Source organism: Schistocerca gregaria, chromosome 4 (genome assembly GCF_023897955.1).
Source record: "Schistocerca gregaria isolate iqSchGreg1 chromosome 4, iqSchGreg1.2, whole genome shotgun sequence".
Classification (NCBI taxonomy): Eukaryota; Metazoa; Arthropoda; class Insecta; order Orthoptera; family Acrididae; genus Schistocerca; species Schistocerca gregaria.
Window position 1 is genome coordinate 602,663,783 of NC_064923.1, and position 25,652 is coordinate 602,689,434.

The 25,652-nt window shown below is 41.9% G+C and overlaps 1 protein-coding gene and 1 non-coding gene across 3 annotated transcripts in view; both read right to left on the bottom strand.

Annotated features, from left to right (window-relative positions):
• Positions 1–25,652, bottom strand: part of LOC126268000 (uncharacterized) — a 720,479-nt gene that overhangs the window by 392,143 nt on the left and 302,684 nt on the right. The gene's annotated exons all lie outside the window — the stretch shown is intronic.
• Positions 8,244–8,327, bottom strand: Trnas-gga (transfer RNA serine (anticodon GGA)). Its single transcript is given in 2 exon segments — positions 8,244–8,278; positions 8,288–8,327. It is a non-coding gene; the product is annotated as a tRNA-Ser (tRNA).

The window sequence follows — 25,652 nt, forward strand, 5'->3', positions numbered from 1 at the left end:
GGTTCTAGGCGATCCGGTCGCAGGTTCGAATCCTACCTCGGTCATGGATGTGTGTGATGTCCTTACGTTAGTTAGGTTTAAATAGTTCTAGGGGAGTGATGACCTCAGATGTTAAGTTCCATAGTGCTCAGAGCCATTTGAACCATTCTTTGTTCACCCTATTTGTTTACCTTTTGTGTATCTTTTTAAGCCATATTATTAACTTCCATTTAGCAAGATTCACTTAAATATCACATCTTTACTTCAAGATATTTATTTTGAAATGCAATTCATCTTGGGCGAAAGATCATGCTGTAGAAAAGTACTACATTGTATACAAGTTCTTTGCCTTGATATCTAGTGTCTATTTCCAGTGAATAGCTGTGAAATCAGGTGCTGCTAAACAATGCATATAGTTGTGTGCAAATATACACGGTGGTAGAGTTCCAGAAAGCTTCCTTCTGTAACACTGTCAAATGATGTCCACACAAATTACGTATAAAACACGTAAAAAATACCAAATAAAAATAAAATTGATGTACATACATGTGTGTGTGTGTGTGTGTGTGTGTGTGTGTGTGTGTGTGTGTGTGTGTGTGTGTGTATACATGTAACTATATATCTTCATCTCCTCCTAAGCGACTGGACCGATTTCAGCCAAAATTGGTACACCAATCATTTACAGCCTGGAAGGAATCACTAGGAGTAAGGATCATCCACCTATCAAAAGGTATGGGTTGAGATGAAAAAGCAGTGCAGTCCACAACGTGAGAATACTCATAATTTAGTCATCCAATATCTGAAAGTGAGAGCAGTTAGGGACTTGCTACAAACTTCACACATAACTCCAAACCTTTACAAAACTTTTTCTCTCTGACGACCTCTACAAAATGATGAAAGGAATAAAGTTTTTCACTTACTACACTTTCACAGTTCTCGCTGTAATACTACTATATGAAGCATGATGTTTTAATTTATGACTTCTTTACTATTAACTGTACGTTTGACAATTTCGAAAACAGTATTCAAATATGCTACTGAATGTGTTAGAAAAATTACATCTTTATACGACATATAGTTTAGTAGGTATGACGTTATAAATCATGAGATGCGTGACAAACTGCCACATGATGCCCGACGTTTTAGTTCGTTTCTTCTTTACTACTAACTCTATTCAGATTTTGCATAAAGTAGACCCATATATTAATGGATGTACCTGCGAAATTACATCGTTGTACAGCATATTGTTTAGGAGATAAATCATAAACATTGAACTGCGTGACAATGAAAATGCTAGCAGAAATTGGATAGGCATGCAGGTAAAACATCAGTACAAATATGCGTGAAGTATGTTGAAATTCATGTGAAATATATGTGACATGCACTTGCGCTTGAAGCATTGTCTACACATCATGAACTTCTGGAATGATTGTAGTCAAATTTGGTACAAAGGTTGGATAGAAATATGGACATAAATACACATGAGGTGAGAAACACCAGCCCGCTATTGCGATATGATACCGCGGAGAGAGAAGGGGGGGGGGGGGGGCGATGAGATGTACAAATAGAGAGAGGGAACTATTACACACACACGGATAGGAGTAGAAGGAGGTAGACAGAGATAAGGAAGGAAGAAACGGACAGAGAGTAAGGGAAGAGAAGGAGATGGAGATGGACAGGGGGAGGAAGACATTGGCAGAGTAGTGCGGTAGGAGGAGATGAACAGACAGAAGTGGGGGAGGAAGTAGGCCGGTAAAGGGAAGAGGAGGAGGTGGTAGGAAAAAGGGGGAGGAGATGAACACAGGATGGAAAGTGCAGGAAAAGGATAGAGGGAGAAGAGGCGGAGATGGAGAGGGGGAGCAGTAGATAGACGTGGAGGAAGACATGGCCAGAGAAGATCGGCGAAGGGAAAGAGAGGAGGAGACGGAATCAGACAGGGGAGGAGGAGATGGAATTAGAGGAGAGCAGAAGGAAAATGGGGCAAGGAGCACATGGATACAGGGGGAGGAGTGTATTGACAGAGAGATGGGGAGGGGGGTGGTGAGGAGATAGAGAGGGAGCAGAAGGAGATGGTCAGTGTGGTGGGTGGAAGACGAGGACAGGTAGATGGACGGAGAGAAGGGGGAGGAGATCATGGGCTAATAGAAGATTGGAATAAATACGTAGATGGGGCTAGGTACTCTGATGGTTACTGAATGTCAAACACATGCATTATTGAGCAATATAATTACTTTTTAGCCAAGTGCGAATGAATGTGCAGAGCGAAACAGCAAAAAAATCATTTCGGCAAAGATGGGTGCAGAAACACCGACAGCCATTTGAGCCTGCTCTGCTTCTGATACCAACTATGGCTCCTACACTGGTAGGTAGAGGAGCTCAGGAGAGCGCAAATTATAACCGTTTTCTAAAACTGAGGAAACGATTCCACGTGGCAAAGCTGTCCCAGTCGCCGTACATGCTGATGGCGAGACGGTCTGCAGAGAATGAGTTTGCGTCGCGGGTGTCTCCCGCGTGTCAGCGGCGGTTTGCTTCCCTGCAGCTGCGTGCAGTCAGGCGTCACCGACCGATCGGTGATGCATGCATACACTGTCCGCAGGATGGGGCCTACGTGTTAATTTGCCGCACGGATGGTCACACGGCTCGCAGAGGCGCTATCAGATGAGCCGCAGGAAGACCGTACGTAATCAGTACGCAAATGCCGCTTGGTGTGGAAAGCCACGCACGTGCGCGTGTGTGTATGTATGTGTGTGTGCGTGTGTGTGCGTGTGCGGAAGGGCGCCGGCTTGCCCTGGCTCGCCACTTAACTGTGCGCGAGCCGCGGCGCACGCATAATGACGGCCTTCGCGTGGCACTCGTGGCGGAGCCCGTAATTGGAGAGATTTCCGGCTAATGGCGTAATTGAGAGTGCGGCCGGCGACAGCGCGTAGCGACTATGCGTTGCGCGTGCGGTCTGCGGGTGGCCGCACGGTTTGGCGCTGCCCGCCACGCGCGAACGAGCGCCGCGTTCCGGACCAGCTTCAGTGGCGCACCGGGTATCTGGTAAGGCGCGGTGAGTACGCCATGCGGCTTAGACCGGCCCCCTACCCTTCTGCATCATCTGGCTCCCAAGCCACTAGTGGAGGGTCTTTCGAGTGAATGTTAAAGAAGCAATAACAATTGCGCTACATCGTTTCTGAATGTTTCATGATGTTTTCCCAGCAGATCGAATATTCTACATTTATCTGGCTGAATTGAGGATATTATGCATTTTTGTCCTGATAATTTTGCTAAAACTTTTACCCGTTTTCAGACTGTACTCGTATACGAAATTCCTTGTGTGAGTTGTAAAAGGTACCAAGGACGAACGATATAACTCGTCGGATGCACCCCTTTACTAATTCCTCTGCTTTGTGAACGAAGACAGGAATGTAGTCTTTCGATCTATACGTCGATGAAGCAACGACTAGACTAAGACAAAAGTTCAGGAGTGAGACTAATATTCCACGTGAAAGAATATCATTTGTATGATTCACTGTAGCCTACGTTCTCAAGTATTTGCTGGATGTATGTAAGGTGTCAGGCAAATCCAACACCTTCCATGAACACCCTGACATGATAAGCAAATCCAGTAGTATGTCACATAGCTCCGAATAAATCGTGACATTAAGTTAACCAAAGTAATACGAGTAACGAGTGAGCAAATGGAATACCATAGACTAACACAAGAATGTCTAATGCATGCCGTACCTTCCCACCGTGAGACCGACGCAGTTCCGAGGTGAGAAACGAGAACAGAAGCCGAGAGCAGAACCGTATTAAGCTAGAAGGCCCTACGATAAGGGACGGACTGGACACCCACGTCGCCAACCTACCTCTAAGACTACCACCCGCACATTTTAGCGTGATACTTTTTCGCGTCTCTGTTATGTCAAGGACGACCCCCAGCCCATGTTAAAAGCTAGAGCCCTCCAGAAAAACAGTATAGATCTTACGATAACACAAAAAGGGCCACTACCACCCGCAAGTTTTTGCGTGAGACTTTTTCGCTTGTCTTTTACATTAGGACCACCCCCCAGCTCATGTTAAAAGATAGAGCCCTCCAGAAGAACAGTATAGATCTTACGATAACGCTAAAAGGACCACACCATCTGCAGGTTTTAGCGTGAGACTTTTTCGCGTCTCTGTTACGTTGCAAACTTTAAAATCATTGCCCCACCACGAAAAGTATAACGTTTCTCATTGGATAGAAAAAATTTTTGTAGGCGGAGCTTAAGGTTAACATTGAGACCCTGATTGGTCAGATGAAAACACAGCCAGATAGTTTTTTTAAACCAACTACGGTAAATTGTAGTAAGGAGAAGGGAGAGTTGCTTCCGAGATGATGAGGTGAGCGGAGCTGTGCTGCCCGCCGCCCTGACGCTGCGTAAACACCGACAAGGTAATGAACGCACGCGAGGCCGCATTATTGAGCGCATAAAGCTTCACTCAGAACTGCAGAAGTCTCATCTGTTACGCCCCCTTTTTGCGTAATACTAGTGTCGATCGAAAATTAAAGCTCATGGTATTCACATTTGCCACTTGAAGTACAAATCTGAAACGTTATTATTTCTCTGTTATATAGTTATTGGGAAGCCACATCAGCCACTGTAATATACGACAAGTTAGATAAGTAATTAAAGATAACTGAGGGTCACTGTAGACCATTTTGATAGTTTTCTCTTTTGTGAAACTTAAATTAAACCTAGATTATAGATGTGATATGCGATAGGTCATCCTTAGATCGACTGTAGAACTTTGAAACCCATTCAGGGAATATTCGTTCACATTTTTGTTGAACGCAGTTGGTTTTTACCGTCCTGTATTAAAACACTTCCTTTTATCAATAGTGCAATTTATAAACAATGTTTTGTGAGTAGAATAAAATTTCCAGTGGTAAACTTAACTGCTTTTTCGACGTTATTTTACCAGCTAACTAAAAATAGGAAAGCCTTGAACCCCTTACACTAAATTTAGGTAGTATTAAGATTCTGTTACAGGGAGTGCAGTGGAGCTGACGCTGAGATCATTTAGTATTTGGTTATATCATCGATAGACTCACTCAACTCTTCTGAATTCTACATGTCATGTGTGGTCTGGCGTCTCCTTACCAGCAACAGGTCCCAGGTTCAAACTAGTCAATCCCCTAAAAAACACACTCAGAGTGTCGTTGCGCGAAAGTGGTAGGGAGACACGATATAGAACAAACAGACACCGCCATGAATGTTTAGATGTATTCCTAACTCTGTCTGCGTCTAGACTTTTTACCCCCTACACTTCCCTCTAGTACCATACAAGTTATTCCCTGATGTCGTCAATCTACCCTTCTTCTTGTCAGTGTTTCCCATATATTGCTTTCCATACCGACTCTGCAGAGAACATACTCATTCCTTGTCTTATCAGTCAAGCTAATTTTCAGCGTTCTTCTAGGTACCACATCTCAAATACTTCTGTTGTGACTGACAATTCGCAATTTTTCACAAACACAACTATTATTGGTATAAGTTCACAAGGTTCATGACTGAACAACAAATGAAAGGTAACAATAACGATGCCAGTAAAGGTCTCCTAATCAAGGGAAACGAAAGTTCTCTTCTAATTGTCACAAAGGTTCGTGGTACCACACGCACTAGTAAGAGTCCAATTCAGAGACGAAGACGTAATGTTCAGCAGCCTTCAGCAGTCGACGTACACGAGGTCGGCATCCGGAGTGAAGTGAACTTCGCGGCTGGTTCTAGCCCCTGAATAGCAGTCTCCAGCCAATCAGGTTTTAGCGTAGTGATACTTGATGCAGGCCATAGCTCGAGCTCTCGCTGAAGGAAGTAGTGCTCGGAATGTCGGTTTCCATTATCTTGTATGTAAATGGCCGGTGTTTACCATGGTGCTTTTGGTACGCCTCGGACACAGTCAACCTCGTCCTAGTTGGTGTAATATGGGTTGCGGCCCTCAGGGGTTACCTTGGCTCTGGCATAACAATTTCTAATCTCGTCTGTTCCGGCTTTCCAACAATCCATGTTTCTCCGACATACTATGCTGTACTCCAAACCTAAATTCTCAGAAATTACATTTTCAAACTAAGACCTGTGTTTGATACCAATAGGTTTCTCCTGGCCAGGAATTCTTTCTTTCCAGTGCTAGCCTGCTTTTTATGTCCTCCTCGCTCAGCCCGACAATTTTATTCCTTAACTTCATTTACTTCGTGCTCATCTATTATGCTATTACGTTTCGTGCTCTTCTGATTTCTGGTACTTCTCATTACTTTGTTTTTTCTTCGATTTACTCTCAATCGACAGTCTGCACTCATTAGAATACTCATTACATTCAAGATGTCCTATAATTCGCTTTAACATTCACTAAAGACAGCAATGTCATCAGTAAATCTTACAAATGATATTCTTTCACCCGAAATTTTAGCCCCACTCACGAACTTTTACTTTATTTTAGTCATTGCTTCTGTAACGTATAGGTTGAACTGCAGTGGGGAAAGACTACGTTCCTGTCTTTACATCCTTCGTTGTTGGTCTTTCATTCTTATTTTTCCCTCTTGAGTTTTGTACATTTTGTATATGTCCCGTCTTACCCTTCAGTGTATCCCTATTTTTATCAGTATTTCAAGAATCTTGCACCACTTGACACTGTCTAAAGTATTCCCAGGTCAACAGACACTGTGAACGTATCTAGATTTTTCTTCAGTCTTGCTTCCATTATAAAACCTAACGTCAAAACTTCCGGTCTGGTGATTTTACCTTCCCTAGAGCCAAATTTTTCGTCTTGCAATAAATCTTGAACTTTCTTTTCCAGTTTCCTGTACTTTTACTCTTGTTAGCAACCTAGATGCAAGAGCTGTTAAACTTGCTGTGCGATAGTTGTCATACTTTCCTCTTACAATTTTGAGAATTGCATGAATGATGTTCTTCCAAACGTCTGATAGTATATCGACAGTCTCATACATTCTACACATTAACTTGAATAATCTTTTTGTGGCCTCATTCCCCAATGATCTTAGAAATTCAGATGGATTGTTATCTACCCTTTCTACCTTATTTGATTTTAAGCTCTTCTAAATTCTGATTCTAATACTGGATCGACTCCTGTTTCTTCTTCTGCCACGTAATCACAGAGGCCCTCACGTACACTTCGGAGGAAGAAAACCTCCTATCGACAAATGAATTAGGATTTACAATGGATCGCTCTTCAGAAACGGTTTGCTCGTTTTTCGCATAACATCTTGGGCACCGTGGATCAAAGACAAGGCAGATCCCAAACTCCTTGATTTTCGGAAAACATATAAAACAGTACACAGCAGGTCCGATAGTACAGAATAAGTTCTCAGTTACGAGAATGGCTCGACCACTTTAAATAATAGTACCCATTACGTTGTCATGGACGGTAAGTGTTCATTAGAGACAGAGATGCCAACATAAGTGCAGCAAGAAAGTGCGATATAAGCACTCGATCTCTCTATATTCATAAACGGTCTGACCGACACCGTGAGAAGCAATTTGCGACTGTGTGCTGATGATGGCTCACTGTACGAGAAAGCATCGTGTTTAAGTGTCTGTCGAAGGATAATCGATGTACCGGACAGAATTTCCATTTTGTGTGCAGAAAGGCTGCTTGTTATAACTGTCTAAAAATGTAAATTAAGGTAGATGAAGAGGAAATATAATAGTATAATGCTCGAATACAGGACGAGTTCTTGGTCAAGTCACGTCGAACAATATCTAGGCGTAAAGTCGACGTCGGTTTATTGGGAAAAATCGAGGAAAGCTTAGTTCATGTGTAAAGCAGATCGCACATATAAAATATTTCTAACGAATTACTAAGTACCTCTCGAATGTTTGGGATCCCAATTAGATCGGATTAAGGGAAGTCATTGGAGAAATCGAGTGGCGTGCTGGTAGATCTGTTACCGCTAGGTTCGATCAACAAACGAGCATTACTGAAAAAATAATTGGACTCAAGTGGGAATCCCAGGAAGAACTTTACGGAACACTATTGAGAACGTTCAGAGAATCGGTATCTGCTGCAGAATGATCCTGATGCAACTAATATCCATCCTTCATGGTAGAGAAATCAGTTCCAGTATGGAGGTACACACAGGAAATAGTCGTATTTTCCATTGTTCCATTTGTGAATGATGGTTCAAATGGCTCTGAGCACTATGGGACTTAAGGTCTGAGGTCATCAGTCCCCTAGAAGGTAGAACTACTTAAACCTAACTAACCTAAGGACATCACACACATCCATGCCCGAGGCAGGATTCGAACCTGCGACCTTAGCGGTCGCCTGGTTCCAGACTGTAGCGCCTAGAACCGCTCGGCCACCCGGGCCGGCCATTTGTGAATGAAACAGGGCGTACAGGATATCCTCCGCTATGTGCTGTATGGTAGCTTGCGGTTGTGTGTATGTAGATGTAGGCGGAACGTCTCATGCTGAGTTGCACGTACACAACGGCAACGACTACTTACCGCAAAATGTCATTTACACGACCCAGCAAGAGCTGCTACGACGTACGCCGAGATCCCATCGCAAGTCCCGTTAACCCATGATACAACCTATACAAGCGAGTATATCGAGCCGTGGGCTCTGAATGTTTTATGAAGACGGTAACTATGCCACTGGTTACTGTTTATGAAAGGCGGTAGCAACTCCAGTCAGAATGGCAACGTGGACGCATAGCGAGAAAAAGGCCTGCTTTAACTCGAAAAGTAACTGTAGAAATGTTGATTTTGTAGGTGGCGTTAAATGGACATCTTCGGACGTTTCAGCTGTCGTGAATGAAGTCCACATATTTTCCTAATTGTCTGTCTGTGTGGAACTGTGGGTGTACTGTCGATGTTAACAGCAATGCAGTCCCCCCTCTCTCTCCCTCCCTCCGTCTCTCTCTCTCTCTCTCTCTCTCTCTCTCTCTCTCTATATATATATATATATATATATATATATATATATATATATATATATATATATATATATATATATATAGCTGGGTGAGTAAGTCAATGAGACTGATTCCCAGTCCACTGGCAGGCATTAGCATCCACTGCTCGGTTTCACAGACTTAACAGGTTTTTTTTTGCGTGTGTACTAATTGTGCTTTCCATATGTGCTCAGTACGATGCACAGAGTACACGTATAGTAGAAGAATTCATTTATGAACGTCTAACGTTTCCCCTCCCTGCGCATCCTTTCGCTATGGAAAGCAAAGCCTTCAAGTGTAATTTTGGTAATATCCTAGAATAATCGTCTAGAATAAAAACTAGAACCAAAACTGCATTATCAATATATACTGTTTAATTGTACTACGTAAGCTTCAAACCACTGCGAAATGAAATGGCAGTTCCACACATTATGGTTTTTTCCTCCTCTATTCGCGTGTGGCGTGAGGAGAGAATCACTGCCTAAAAGCTCCTGTGCATGTTGTCACTGCTCATTTACTGATAATGGTTTCTTGAACTCTCCTGTAACGACATGCAGTCAGATGTTGCACATACCTAGACTCGTCCCATTATTGTGGTTCCTGAAGCTTTCAAAATTTGATTTTGTCGTGTGGCTGCTACCTATCTTCAGTTTTTTGTCAGTTCGGGTTTCGCAGCATTTCCTAGACGCTCGTAAGTTAGTGCACTGTCTGTATTGCTTGCGAAGGCAAACTAAATTGACGAGAAAAACGTTGACTCTCCCCAAGTGGGATACACACAAACGCAGTGCGAACATTACGAAACGTAGACACTAATGAATGTGGAAATTTGGATAGTACGGGTAGCCGAAGTGGTTAATACTATAAGCAGAAAATACGGCACCCAGACTGGTCTGGCGCAGGATTTCATGTGTGTATAGTAAACCATACATTAATCACAAAAGGTACATAGCCAGCTCGGCTGCATAAAATTGTTGTAAAACTGAATATGGTTTCGACAGCTGTAAGTCGGTTTTCTTCAGAATAAAAATTACATAGGATTACCTAGAAAATATAATGACATGGCTCAAAAATATAATATACTTAATAGGATTACTTCCATAAATTGTGCAAACAGTGTACTTACATGTAATCACATCATAGGTGAAAAATATCTGAGCAAAAATGCTTTTGTCAAATTGAAATTATCACAAGAATTATAATTAAACTGTAAAAATATAACATGTTTGTCAACTGGAATAAAATGTTCCATCGAAATACAATGACAGTCACGAGATCGTTTAGGGCCGAAGAACTGCATCAAACAGTCGCTACCGTTAGACCAAACGGGTAACAGGCCAAGGCAGTCACGAGTTGGACACGAAAACAGATTCGTACCATCCGGCAACAAGTGATCGAAATACAGACGAGAGCAAACGAGTCACTGCATAGACAGTTTAACATTACAGGCAACAACAGGAATCATTGCATGAAAATTCCACCGTAATGGTCTTGTTTTATAAATAAAATGTATTTTAAAATATACATAGATAATATAAAACTGGAAAGAAAAACGATGTTTAAGAGTATGCATTGAGGAGAGTATCGATATTCAGATCATTTTGCTTTAGCGGCTCTATACACTGAGAAACGTTTTTGTTGCGTAATTGAAACTGTTCATTCAGAATGAGACCGTTCTTCAGAGACAGGTATCTGAAAATCTCTAGCTCTTCTAAGATGTTAACTCTGAAGCCTTTGCTTTTCCGAATGCAAGATCTGGATGGATTTTTCGTCTTTAGGGTTATGTCCTGTGATTAACAGATCGTCAGCGCAAGTTGAACTGTGGATATTGGTGCCTTTTTTGCCGAGAAGGTGTTCCTTAAATCTTGTCGAAATAGCTCGGCCTGTTTGGCCTATGTAATAGGCAGGACAATTGCCGCAAGTGATTTTATAGAGAACAGAATTCTACACAGGGGAAAGCATAAGTTTCAAATTACACTCCTGGAAATGGAAAAAAGAACACATTGACACCGGTGTGTCAGACCCACCATACTTGCTCCGGACACTACGAGAGGGCTGTACAAGAAATGATCACACACACGGCAAAGCGGACACACCAGGAACCGCGGTGTTGGCCGTCGAATGGCGCTAGCTGCGCAGCATTTGTGCACCGCCGCCGTCAGTGTCAGCCAGTTTGCCGTGGCATACGGAGCTCCATCGCAGTCTTTAACACTGGTAGCATGCCGCGACAGCGTGGACGTGAACCGTATGTGCAGTTGACGGACTTTGAGCGAGGGCGTATAGTGGGCATGCGGGAGGCCGGGTGGACATACCACCGAATTGCTGAACACGTGGGGCGTGAGGTCTCCACAGTACATCGATGTTGTCGCCAGTGGTCGGCGGAAGGTGCACGTGCCCGTCGACCTGGGACCGGACCGCAGCGACGCACGGATGCACGCCAAGACCGTAGGATCCTACGCAGTGCCGTAGGGGACCGCACCGCCACTTCCCATCACACTAGGGACACTGTTGCTCCTGGGGTATCGGCGAGGACCATTCGCAACCGTCTGCATGAAGCTGGGCTACGGTCCCGCACACCATTAGGCCGTCTTCCGCTCACGCCCCAACATCGTGCAGCCCGCCTCCAGTGGTGTCGCGACAGGCGTGAATGGAGGGACGAATGGAGACGTGTCGTCTTCACCGATGAGAGTCGCTTCTGCCTTGGTGCCAATGATGGTCGTATGCGTGTTTGGCACCGTGCAGGTGAGCGCCACAATCAGGACTGCATACGACCGAGGCACACAGGGCCAACACCCGGCATCATGGTGTGGGGAGTGATCTGCTACACTGGCCGTACACCTCTGGTGATCGTCGAGGGGACACTGAATAGTGCACGGTACATCCAAACCGTCATCGAACCCATCGTTCTACCATTCCTAGACCGGCAAGGGAACTTGCTGTTCCAACAGGACAATGCACGTCCGCATGTATCCCGTGCCACCCAACGTGCTCTAGAAGGTGTAAGTTAACTACCCTGGCCAGGAAGATCTCCGGATCTGTCCCCCATTGAGCATGTTTGGGACTGGATGAAGCGTCGTCTCACGCGGTCTGCACGTCCAGCACGAACGCTGGTCCAACTGAGGCGCCAGGTGGAAATGGCATGGCAAGCCGTTCCACAGGACTACATCCAGCATCTCTACGATCGTCTCCATGGGAGAATAGCAGCCTGCATTGCTGTGAAAGGTGGATATACACTGTACTAGTGCCGACATTGTGCTTGCTCTGTTGCGTGTGTCTATGTGCCTGTGGTTCTGTCAGTGTGATCATGTGATGTATCTGACCCCAGGAATGTGTCAATAAAGTTTCCCCTTCCTGGGACAATGAATTCACGGTGTTCTTATTTCAATTTCAAGGAGTGTATGTATGATGTTACTTTTTAAAGAATTATTAGTGGAGGAGATGACTCCACAGTTATATTTCTTTTTTAAGTAAACGCTTTATCCTGTTATAAATTGGACTCAGAAAGGGTTATTATTATTATTATTATTATTTTTCAGCGTCAACTGTAGGCACTCTATCATACGCTAGATACGTCGATGACATTTTGATCATATACAAAGGGCCTAACGACGGTATTTTTAATATGTTCAACAAGATTGATGAAACTATTTGTTTCACCTGTGAAGGCGGAAATGAGTTCCGGCAATTGAAGTTTCTAGATCTCATTCTTACGATAGTAAACGACAAAGTTAGCTTCAATATCTTTCGCAAAAGAACTAATTCTTATCAAATTATTCCATTCACGTCAGTACACCCTCATTCTCAAAGATGGCCTTTTCTCATTCAGCTTTTCATAGAGCCACTTTCACACTCCTTCCTCCTGAAAATTTCAATTCCGATATGAATATGATTAAAAATGAGGCTGACAGTAATGGCTATGATCCTTCTACAGTAGATAGTACTTTTAGTAGGAAAACCAATAAGAGAGTCACAGCACTAGGCCTATATAATAACGAACCTAATGAAAAGAAAACATTTTTTTCTAAAGCATTTCTGAGTCTAATTTCTTACAGGATACGGCGTTTACTTCAAAGTAAATATAACAGTAGACTAGCCTTATCCACTAATAACTCCTTAAAAGTAATATGATACATAACATGAAACCGACGCTTTCCTCTCTGCAGAATTCTGGTATCTATAAAATTATTTGCGGCAATTGTCCTGTCTATTACATAGGCAAAACTGGCCGAACTATTTCGACAAGATTTAAGGAACATCTTCTCGGCAAAAAAGGCACCAACATCCACAGTTCAACTTGCGCTGACGATATGTTAATCACAGGACATAATCCTAAAGATGTAAAAGCCGTCCCTATCTTCCATTCGGAAAAAAAAGGCTTTAGGGCTAGAGAGTTTCAAATACCTATCTCTGAAGGGCGGTCTCATTCTAAACGAACAGTTGCAATTACGCAACAAAAACTTTTCTCAACGTATAGAGCCACTGATTAAAAATGCTCTGAATGGTGATCCTCTCCTCAGTGTAGACTCTTTCCAGTTTTATATTTTCTATGTACACTTTGAACTGTATTTCATTTATGAAATAAGACGGTTACGGTATGTTCTAATTTTCATGCATTGACTCCTCTTGTTGCCTGTAATGTTAAACTGTCCAGGCAGTGCCTCATTTGCTCTTGTCTGTATTTCGATCACTTCTTGCTAGATGGCACAAATCGGTTTTCGTGACCTGCTCGTGGCTGCCTTGGCCTGTAACCCGTTTAGTCTAACGGTAGCGGCGGTTTGATGCAGTTCTTTGGCCCTAAGCGACCTCGTGACTGTCACTGGACTTCGGTGAAACATTTTATTCCAGTTGATAGAGTGTTTTACAGTTTAATTATAATTCCTGTGATAATTTCAGTTTGACAAAAGCATTTTTGGTCGGATGTTTTTCATGGTGTGATTACATGTAAGTACACTGTATACGAGGGTCAGTCAAAAAGTAATGCCTCCTATTTTTTTTTCTACGTTTAATTGTCAGGAAATTTAAATGCAATTACATAGGTTGAAAACCACAACATTGAGGATCATTTTGTCATTTTTCAATGTAATCTCCGCCCATCTCTACAGTTTTGGTCCATCTTTGAACAAGGGCATGTATCCCAGCACGGTAAAAATCACAGCTCTGCTTCCTAAGACATTGACGCACGGATGTTTTGACGGCCTCCTCATCTTCAAAATGAATCCCACGATGAGCTTCTTTTAGTGGTCCGAACAGATGGAAGTCTGATGGTGCCAGGTCAGGGCTGTATGGGGGATGAGGCAAAACTTCCCATCCAATTTTGACAATCTCGTCAGAGGTGTGACGACTGGTGTGTGGTCTTGCATTGATCACACTGCCTTTACTAAGAGAAATAATGCGACACACTTCATCTGCAGTCACCCGACGGTCACCACGAATGATGTCATCAACTTGCTGAATGTTGTGTGGAGTCACTGCACTCACCGGCCTGCCGCTCCGCTTTTCGACAGTCAACGGTGTTTGCCCTTCAGCTTCCTTACAACGACGAACCCATCGTCTAACAGTGCTGACATCCACTGTCACAGCACCATACACCTTCTTCAGTCTTTCATGAATGCGTATGGGCGTTTCACCTTCTGCATTCAAGAATTCAATCACACAACGCTGTCTCAAACGAACATCGATGTCGGCCATCTTACAAACTTCTGCTGTGCTGCCACCTGTTGACACAGAAAGTTACTACTGCAGTGGATTGCAGAAGAAGGTTTGAGGAATGGCGCCAAATTCAAATTTTTCACTTAACTTAATTTTTTTAAGTAGAAAAAAAATGGGAGGCATTACTTTTTGACCGACCCTCGTATTTTATGGAAATAATCCTATTAGGTATATTATATTTTTAAGCCCTGTTATAATAGTTTCTAGGTAATCCTATGTAGTTTTTATTCTGAAGAAGACCGCCTTAGAGCTGTCGAAACCATGGTCAATTTTACAACAATTTTATGCAGCCGAGGTGGATATACGTACATTTTGTAATTAAGTTAACTTATGGTTGCTGGACTTCAAGCTACAACAATTTTTTAAATTTAAGTATACCACACACTGTTAAACCAAACCATTATGGCCATTTGCTTAATAGCTTGTTTGTCGGTTATCGCTACGAAATATATCACAGATTCTTGCCGAGGGGTCTGAGACGCTGCAGTCATGGACTGTGCGGCTGATCCCGGCAGAGGTTCGAATACTCCTTCGGGCATGGGTGTGTGTGTTTGTCCTTAGGATAATTTAGGTTAAGTAGCGTGTAAGCTTAGGGACTGATGGCCTTAGCAGTTGAGTCCCATAAGATTTCACACACATTTGAACATATCACTGATTCTGTGTAACAGGGATCCGACAGTTTGTTAGGTGCTTTGTCAAGGTATGAGGCTTTAGATGTCTACGCACAGTAACCGTAATTAGTGTAAGAAACGGCCGTTGGTTTTCGTACACAGTGATAGCGCCCAATAGCGACCCAGATATGTTCCGCACGATTTACATCAGGTCATCTGAACATCAACGTGAGTTAACTATAATGCTCCTGAAACAACTGTAGCAAGGTTCTGGCTCAGAGAGACGGACAATTATACTGCTGGAAGATGACATCGCTATCGGGGAAGTCATCAGGCACAAAGGGATGCTGGTGGTTGGAACTTTTAGAGTGTCTTCGTTTACTACCACAGATCCCACTGAGGAAAATGCCTTCCACAGCATAATACCGCTCCACCAGCATGCGTCTGTGGCGCGTTGCACGCGTGATGGAAAAGACTGTCATTGAAATACTACCACAGGCACCAGTCGATAGACTGGAATCACCTGATCATCGAATTCTGGGGGATCAGGGGCACCATGTGGGAAGGAATGGGAGTTCCTCAAGAACTCTTAAAATTCTCAAGACTATACATAAGAATATTATTGGCACAATTAATGAGAATACTGTTACGAAACAGGCAAAATAAAAGATCTCACCAGACACTGGATAAATTGACATACAAATCACATCTTTCCAGGAGACCAGATTTACTAACGAAGGATACTTCAGCACAGGGATATTCAGAATCTACAAGGGCAAACTTGCCGTACAAGTTAGAGACAAACTATTACGCCTGGGAACCGGATTCGCAGTACACAACTCAACACTCGGCTCAGTGACCGACTTCATCTCTCACAAAGAAAGTTTCTCATTACTGTCAGAAAAATCAGCTGATAAAACTTATACACTAATAATCGTACATAACCTTACTAATCAACAGAGCAACACCGTGGATAGTTTCTGGAAACTCTGGAAGAAGAAACCAACAAAATACCAAGTTGCCATGTGAAAATCCTATTGGGCGATTTTAACTCACAGCTAGGAAAAGAGAGAAAATTCAGAGATATAATAGGCCCTTATACCAACCAAATGGAGATCGCCCAGTCTGAGGCAGGACGAATGCCAAATCGATCATGTTGCAATTTCCAAGGAAAATACGAAATAAATTCTAAACGTCACACCTCGTTAAGGCGCTTTTGAATCAGTCTATTATCTCCTAAAATGAAAGGCCGATTTTAAACCAAACACAAGGAAAAAATTTCCACCCAGAAACATGAAGCCAGATCCGGAATACCTGAAACTCAACAAAGCACAAATCATGAAACAAATTAAACAGGAAATCGACAGACTGGAAGAAACTAACAAGGAAAATTCAGGAAGCCAAGAAACAAGGACCACACCCTCGCTCCAGAAAACACCGCTGGTGGAACGCAGTCTGCGAGCAGGCAATAGACAGTCGAATAACAGCCTGAAAAATATTCAGCAGCAGCAAAACGGAGGAAAACTGGGATAACTTTCTTAGAACTCACAAACAGATTCCAAAGGTGATTCGAAAAGGCAAGCGAGGGTATGACAACAATAGACCCCACAAAATCCAACAGAATTTCAATAGATATAATAGAAAAATTTTCAACACGACGTTTGGAGAAAACCTACATGGATACCACGCACCCCAGTCTGTGCTTCAAGAGACCCGATGTCCCGTTGGAAACCAACTCAAAAAATCAATTGCAAATTATCAGCCAAGTATTTCTGCTTCCATTTTAACTGTGAACAACCACAGGGAAAACTTGACTCCACACCTCCCGATGTTCACACAGACGGACTCAAAAGCCCCAGATCTCGCAGAAATTACGGCGATAATCAATCAATTCAATAACAACAAAGCACTAGGAGAAGATGGAATTTTCGCACAAGTATGGAAACAGAACGATCCTACACTGACGCAGAAATTTCATCATCTAATCTCAGACATATGGGAGACGGAGGAAATACCAGAAGACAGCAAATGCGCTCTGACTACCCATTACATAAAACGGTGACAAGACCGACATCAACTACAGAGGCATCTCCCTGCTCCCAGTGGCGTACAGAATCCTCTCCAAAAGACTTCTAAACAGAGTAGAACCCAGAAGAACCCACGACTTGTTGAACATCAGGCCGGATTCAGAAAAGCGCGTCCATATGAGGAACAGGTCTGGGGCTTAAAAACATACTACAAATGAGAAGATGCAGGAATGCATTAATGACATTCATCTATTACAGGGAAGCTTATGTCTCAATAGACAGTGAAATCCTTTTAAAAATCAGGGAAGAATTCGGAATAGACCCAAACTGCCGAAGAATCATAGAACAGACTCTTACAAAGTCAACTTTAATAGAGAAATTCATGGCTGAAATATCGGAATCCTTTGAAAGTAGGACGGGAGTGCGGTAGGGGGACGGATTATCACCGATTCCTTTCAATATTGTTCTAGAAAATATCATCAGAGAATGGGAACCTCATGTAAAATATGTCCAAATTGATATCAGAAAAGGAAACCCTACTGAAGTGAAGTACCTTGCCTTCTCAGACAATATTGCGATTATCACAAACAACAGGACAGAAGCGATTCACACAGCTGTAAAACTAGATGAAAATGTAGAGAAAAGTGATTGCAAATTTCGTAAAAAAAACAGCATAACGAAAGACGGCCAGAAAATAAGTCCCCTTTAATCACGAAACATAGTAACATCACACAAATAAGCCACTTTAAATATCTTGGAGATACTATGCAGTCATCGGGGCTAAACAGATTCGCCAATGAACAAAGGATCAGCAACCTGCAAAAGGCATATTTATTTACATGGGCATACTACAACAACAAACGCTTTTCGACAGACGCCAAATAGAGACATTAAAAAACTGTGATTCTTCCAGAAGCAACATACACAGCTCAAACAATGGTAATTGCCAATCACTCCAAAATTAGGGAAATAGAAAAACAGGAACGAAAAATTATTAAAATTTACGGAGCAATCAACCGAAATGGAATTTGGATAAAGAGACCTAAGAACGAGCTCTATCAAAAAACCAACATAATAACCGAAGAAATCAGGAAATGCCGAGCAAAGTTTTACACACACGTCTACAGGATGTAGAACACCAGAACAGCAAAGAAACTACTCGACATCATAACAAAGAGTAAATGCAGCACAGAGTGGACCGAGAAGGTCCAGACGGACATGCAACAGATCAACATAGAAAATCTGGAAGACCGCAACGAGTGCCGGAATAAAATCATGCATAAGAAGTTAGAGCAAAAAACAACGCAACAACCTGGTAAAAAAGTGAACTCACGAACGGAAGAGAGGACATTCTGCGAGAATTAAGAGTTTCTGGAAGATGAAGAGGGGGAACATCCAAAAATAAAATCGTGTATTCTAGTTCAATCGTTCTTCTAAAGTGGAATACACAATTAATAAAATAAATAATAACAATGTGCCGTTGTACAAGTTGCCAATCTCAGTGGGTTTCCCCATTTGCTGGCGATATCTTTGGTAGGGTGATCCCCCATCGGTGTCTGCTACCTCTGCTACTGCTTGAACTGCCCGCAACGCCACAAGGTGGCATTCAACGTCACGGTGGGAGGTGGTCATCATGTTTTAAGTTATCACTGGATAGCTGACATAATACCGTACTCGTAATCTGCAAACACATTTCAGTAAGCAGTTGGTCACCGCTTTTGTCGACTTCAAGAAAGCTTATGACAGTATCCATCGTGAGTCATTACTCAAAATCCTCGCGTAATTTGGATTGCACTTGAAACTCAGTTTAATTCAGACGGGAACTATCTGAATAATTTGAAATGCGGACGGGACTTCGACAGGAGGATGGTTTCTTACCACTACTATTTAACTGCGCACTGGAGAAAGTCATGCGAGAGTGAAATAATAAATGCCAACCAAACTTCAAGATTGCCAGAAATATCGGACTCAATTGCCTTGGCTTTGCTGATGACCTAGCGCTACTCGCAAATAGCCTGGAAGAGGCTAATCACCAAATTGAAGAACTCGAAAAAATCAGAAATGATGCAATTCTTCAAGGTTGAAACACCAGCCAGTACACTGAATGATAACAAACAAATTAAAATTTTACATAAATTCAATTATCTTGAGGAAGTTATATGTTGGTATTCAAACGAGGAGATAGGAGATATCAGTAGAAAGCAGAACAACTAAACTGAAACAAGCGCAGCGTAACATCTGGCCAACATACAAGAAGAAATGTGTCTCGATAAATCCAAAACTCAGACACTGCTGCTCTGCTATTAAACCTGAAACAACCGATGCTAGTAAAATACTGATCAAGATGGACACCAAATCAACCACAGACAATCTACAGGAGTCAAACAGAAGAATCCTTAGACAATTATAAACAAAAAATACCAAGTAGAGGGACAGTGGCGACTATTGCCTAACGAAGTCCTATACCAAGAATCTGAGTCAATAATTGCCACATTTACAGACTATCAAAACCAGGCTACTGAAACAACTGTTCTCCTACTTTTGGAAACGTAAGACCAATAACAACTGGTTCAAAGAAGTTCAAGATGATTTAGACGAGTTGGGGTTGATACTGCAACAAATTTAAGGCAAAGAAGAGAAGAAGATCCTTAAACACAGTGACACGAGATTTAAGCAAAAGACATTTACACTCAAAAAATACACCATAACTGATGAAGAAAGGGCAGCCAGGTCAGAAGGATGAAGAAGTTTTGGGAACAGAAGAGGAAAGCTAAATCTACAACTAGTATTAAGAATATATGGTTTGAATAAATTGCTCCAATACGGGTGTAAAATATTTAGTCAATCTGCGTTTCTGCTGCCATGTTTTGGATAAAAATTTTGTACCCTCAGTCCGTACTTGAATAATTGTAGCATACCATTCTTCCATTATCCACCACAGACGAAAGTTGGTAACTGTTTACCTATCGCTGAGTCTATGCCATCATTCCACTTCATAACAACACAAGTAGTTTCATATGATAACTGTACGAAGTGGATTATTACTATTGTGACCCACTGACATTGTAGTCAAAGAGTACCTTGTCTCTGCTTTTTGTGAAATGTATAATTTCATTTTTAAATCGAATTGCCAGTCTTTGGGCCACTTACGATGTAGCATCTGAAAGCTTATTTGTGTGGCTTTTTGGATGGTATTTCATTACAGATGCGTTCAACCTTCTGCAGAAAGTCTGAGACTAATAACGTCTGCAGCTCGTTAATACTGATTCGCAAAGCGATGGTCTCAATACACTCCTTTGAGTTTCTTCTGAATTTACTTCTACATGTTTCATCGGTCGAAGACCTTCTCCAAGATTACATGCTGCGTTCACCCTACCCAGGAATCTCCATCCCCGTCAGAATATGGTCTCTATTGACAGAAAGAAGTTTTTTTCCAAATGTGTCTTTCCTGAAGGGCGGATAGTGTTTCACGCGTAAATACGAGGATTGGAGCTGTAATAGTGGCAACTATTTATTTACAGCAACTACAAAATAGATACGTGTTTCAAAGTGTTACTGACCTTCAAAGTAGTCACCAGCATTGTGCAGAACCCGTTACCAGTAATGTGGAAGTCGTAGGGTACACTTAGCAGGCAGAGTTGTATTGACAGTTCGAGCGGCGCAGTCTTTTGACACACGAATTTGTAGCAGTTCTGCAGCGAATGCTGTGAAGTGTATTCTTCAGTTTGGAAATCGAGTTGAACCAACGAACGCTTAAGTCATTGGAGTGCAGTAGGTGGTATAGCACTTAGCCGCCCCATCAGTCAAACAAATCAGTAACAGCTTGCACTGTACATGCTTGAGTGTTGTCCTGCAAAATGATGGTGTGGTCCTGCAGAATGTGTTAACACTTATGTCTTTATGCTGTTCGTTTGTTGAACACAACCTACGACCAGCTTAGGCACAGAAGTGATGACACTTTCTGTAGGACCTGACCATCATTTTGCAGGACTATGCTCAAGCACGTACAATGCAAGCTGTTACTGATTTGTTTGACTGATGGGCCTGCTAAGGGCTATACCACCTACTACCCTCCGTTGACTTAATCCCTCGTGAGTTCAACTCGATCTCTAAACTGAAGGAAACACTTCACGGCATTCGCTTCAGAAGTGCTACAAACTCGTCGGGCAACAGACCGCGCCGCTCGAACTGTCAACACAACTGGCACTGCTAAGGGTATCCGAAGACTTCCACATCACTGGCAACGGGTTGTGCACAATGGTGGTGACTACTTTGATGGTCAGTAAAACTTTGAAACTCTTATCCATTTTGTACGAGCTGTAAATAGATAGTTGCTATTATTAAAGTTACAACCCTCGTACATTAGCATTGAAAATCTGGCTCATTGTAGCTCATTTGCTGTAATTGTTATTACTTCTAGTGATGAGGGAAGACAAAAATTGAAAATTTATGTTTTGTAGACATAACATTTTATGAATTAAAATGACCAATAGCAAATTAAATAACAATGAAGTCAAAGTAGGCGTTCTACTGTTTCCTTGGATGTTCGTATACTAAAATAAATGAATAATAAACACATACAATTAGTAACTAAAATACTGACACGCCAGAAATAATACTTGATAGAACTGTTAGTTGTTTAAGATATGACGAAACGAAAAGAACATTTGAAGACAATAATGCTTCAGTAGAAACAAGTGACACTAAAAGAAAATATGTGGAAGAGAAACTTCAAATATTATTCTCAGAATATCTGCACAGTGAAAAAACTGCCCAAAAATGTAACAGTTTCAGAACTCAGTCGAAATAAGGGACTATTTTCGAGTTATTAGTGGACTTTTAGAGAGGGGAAAAATACGTATCATCACTTTGAATGGTTCTTCTGCTGTGGTAATACTTTTAGCAAGTTTCAACCAAATCTGTGTTAACACCCCTTAACAGATACTGATCTCACGTATATTAGTATATTGAAAAGTTGATGCTTCAATTATTTCTCATGGCACTAAGGAGTTCGTAACTGAAAGATAACTCACGCTATTTGTTGCATAAAACCGTCTATATTTCTTAACATGTTTCTTAATTTACCATGCCGTATCGACTATTGCCGTAATCACACCAAAACTCAGGTTCAGTGTCAGTATGTAAAACGTATGGCTAATCGAGGCGTCAACTATAAACTATGTACTGCTGACAGTTGACACACCGATTAGGAATATGTTTTATATACCGAAAGTGACTCATGTTTCCACAATTCCAAGTTCTGATCTGATGTCGGCGACAGCCAAAAAGGCACAATAAATAAATTATTTAAGTGATATAATCTGTTTTATTCAAGGTTTATTCGAAAAGATCGCAGAATTATTTCCTTTATTAATGTGAAGAATCTTCTCATTGAAATTGTTCTCTGTTGACATATGGGGTGCTTCTGATCTCATAATAGGGATAAAGACGAAGCAGAACATGTTAAACGTTCTACTACCAGGACTTTTTGTCTCAGTGAGTACCACTCTAATCATATAGAGGCGAAGCAGTTTAAACTGGATATACTCACAGTGTTTTAATGAACTAACATCAAAAGTTATATTACAGTTATTCAGTGCAACAGTAACATACGTCTACATCTACATCGATATTCCGAAATACACCTTACGGCACGTGGTGGAGGGTACCCCGCACCACAACTAGTCATTTCCTTTGCTATTCCACCCACAAAAAGAGAGAGGGAAAAACGAATCTTTGAGGGTTGTCCAGAAAGTAATTTCCGATCTGTCGCGAAATGGACACCACAGTGGAAACTCGATGAAACTTTGCACATTTGTGTTAGGTAGTGTCTCTAGTACGATCGACGGTCGCATCAAGGCGCTCTTTTCAGTTGTGAGGGCACTGTGAGAAAGTAGAGGTGCCTTGAACAACGATATCTCCGCCGTGTAGGAGGACCCGCTGAGAGGCTTCGTCTTATTGAATGCAGCCCACCTAACACAACTGCCACGCGCTCCCTTCTTCGTGGCAATTCTCAGCCGCACTCTGCAGGGGCAGTGAAGACGCTCTTGCAACTTTTTCGATGGGAAGTGTTTGATCACTCACAACACAGCATTAATTGGCTCGTCCTTAGTATCATCTCTGCTCACATGAAACGCTGGATATGAAGACAACACTTGGGCTCAGGCTACGCGCTATAGACCAGCGTAGAGAATTATCGGAAAGCACAGGTGGCTGCCACCTATGACGATGGTGTTGGAAATTTGATACAACACTCCGACAGTTGTCTATGTCGGAGCGGCAACTATGTAGAGAAGTATCTGGGAAGTGTAGCTAACTCTTGAAAATAAAATGTTTCTGATGTTCACTTTGGTTTCCATTTAGCGACCTATAGGAACTTACTTTCTGGACAACCCTTGTATATGTGTCCGTTTGAGCCCAAATTTTTTGTATCTTTTCTTCGTAGTCCTTATGTGTAATGTATGTTGTGGGCAAAAGAGTCGTTGTGCAGTCATCTTAAAATGCTGGTTGCCTAAATTTTCTCAATGCCGTTCCTCGGAAAGAATGTCGCCTGCCCTCCGTGGATACCCACTATAGTCCCCGAAATATCTCCCAAAAATTTGCGTGCTGTTCCAACATACCAGTCAAAAATCTAGCAGCCTGCGTCTGAACTGCTTTGATGTCTTCCTTTAATCAGACGTGGTATGGATCCCAAACACTCGAGCAGTACTCAACGATAGATTACACTAGCGTCTTATATAAGGTTTCTCCTACATGTGAATTACATTTTCTTCGAAATTTACCAATAAACCGTAGTCGACAATCGCCTTTCCTATCACTATCCTCACATGCTCTTTCCATATCATATCGCTTTGCAATGTTACGCCCAAATATTTTAACGACGTGACTGTGTCAAGCGGAAGACAATTAGTGCTGTATGCGAACATTATGGGTTTGTTTATCCTACTTATCTGAATAAACTTACATTTTCCTACGTTTAGAACTAACTGCCATTCATTGCACTAACTACAAATTTTGTCTAAATCATCCTATATCCTCCTGCAATCACTCAACATCGACACCTTGCCGTACACTAATGCATCATCAGAAAACAGCCGCACATTGCTGTCCACCCTGACCTCCAAATCATTTTTGTATATAGGGAACAGCAGCGGTCCTGTCACTCTTCCTTGAGTCACTTCTGACGGTACCGTTGTCTCTTATGAGCATTCGCCATCGACGATAATGTTCTAGGTTCTACAACTTAAGAAGGCAATGATTCCATTTTCAAAAATATTATGCTCAAGAAAAAACAAGAAATTTCGAATGGGTCATACTGGCCACAGAAGTACTTAGTGTAAAATACCGTGAGTAAAGTGTTGTAAATGTAAAACTGAGAAAACATCATTGGATACAACTGACTCAGAGGGAGACAGTTGTATATTCTAGAAACAATAGTCTTGAAAACAAGGGAGATAAATATTTCCAAAGTGATTGGAGGATCAATGTGTTTATGGAACCTTTGTTCGCTTGTGACATGAACTGTCTCCTATAGTGCATAAAAACTTCAACAGCTTACAGGAGATATTAATAGACAAGATGGAATAGAAAAACGACTATAATAACGTAAAAATAATGTACAATCAGCATATGGAAAAGAATAATGCACGAATGAATAATTGCACAACAGAACCGTTCAATGAGATTTTTGCGTTTAGGGTAGTTGGTGACAAACGATTTGATCCTCTGATTAGCTGAAAGACTACTTTTAAAAAGGTTCAGGTCTACTCATATATTTCAATCCGCTGTTGGCTAGTTTTTGGAACAGAGCGTTGAGTCCAAATCTGAATCTGCAAGCTGGACTGATGAATCTTAACTGATATACTGATTCTCCAGAATGAGAATTTCAGATGAATTTCCATACACTTACAGGTATATATAAGGCGGGTTCCTCACTACGCCTGAAAAAAGAATCGCATGCACAGATAGAGACAATTGTTACATTGGGTATCAATTCAAAACCCATTCCCGCAATCCAGATTTGGGCTTTCGTGGTTTCCCTAAATCACTTAAGGCAAAGGTCAGAATGTTTATATTTTAAATGAGAAAGCGGATTATTTTCTTCAACTTCCCATAATTCCTGCTTCGACTTCGTTTCATTTCCTTTTCGTCGATGCAACTTTTAACGCTGCTACCTGTTCAATACACAGATTACTAAGATACAGACGTTCGCACAACAAAACGTCCACGATTCCCAAACAAACGGAGCATATGCCTTTCTGAATGTCACACTTACAAAACATACGATATCAGGGATAGTGACTCTGCAAAACGGAGATAAAAGTTTATCGAAATTGCGACTTGGCAATCACCCATCGCCTAGTGATAACTAAATATCACAACAATGGATAAAAC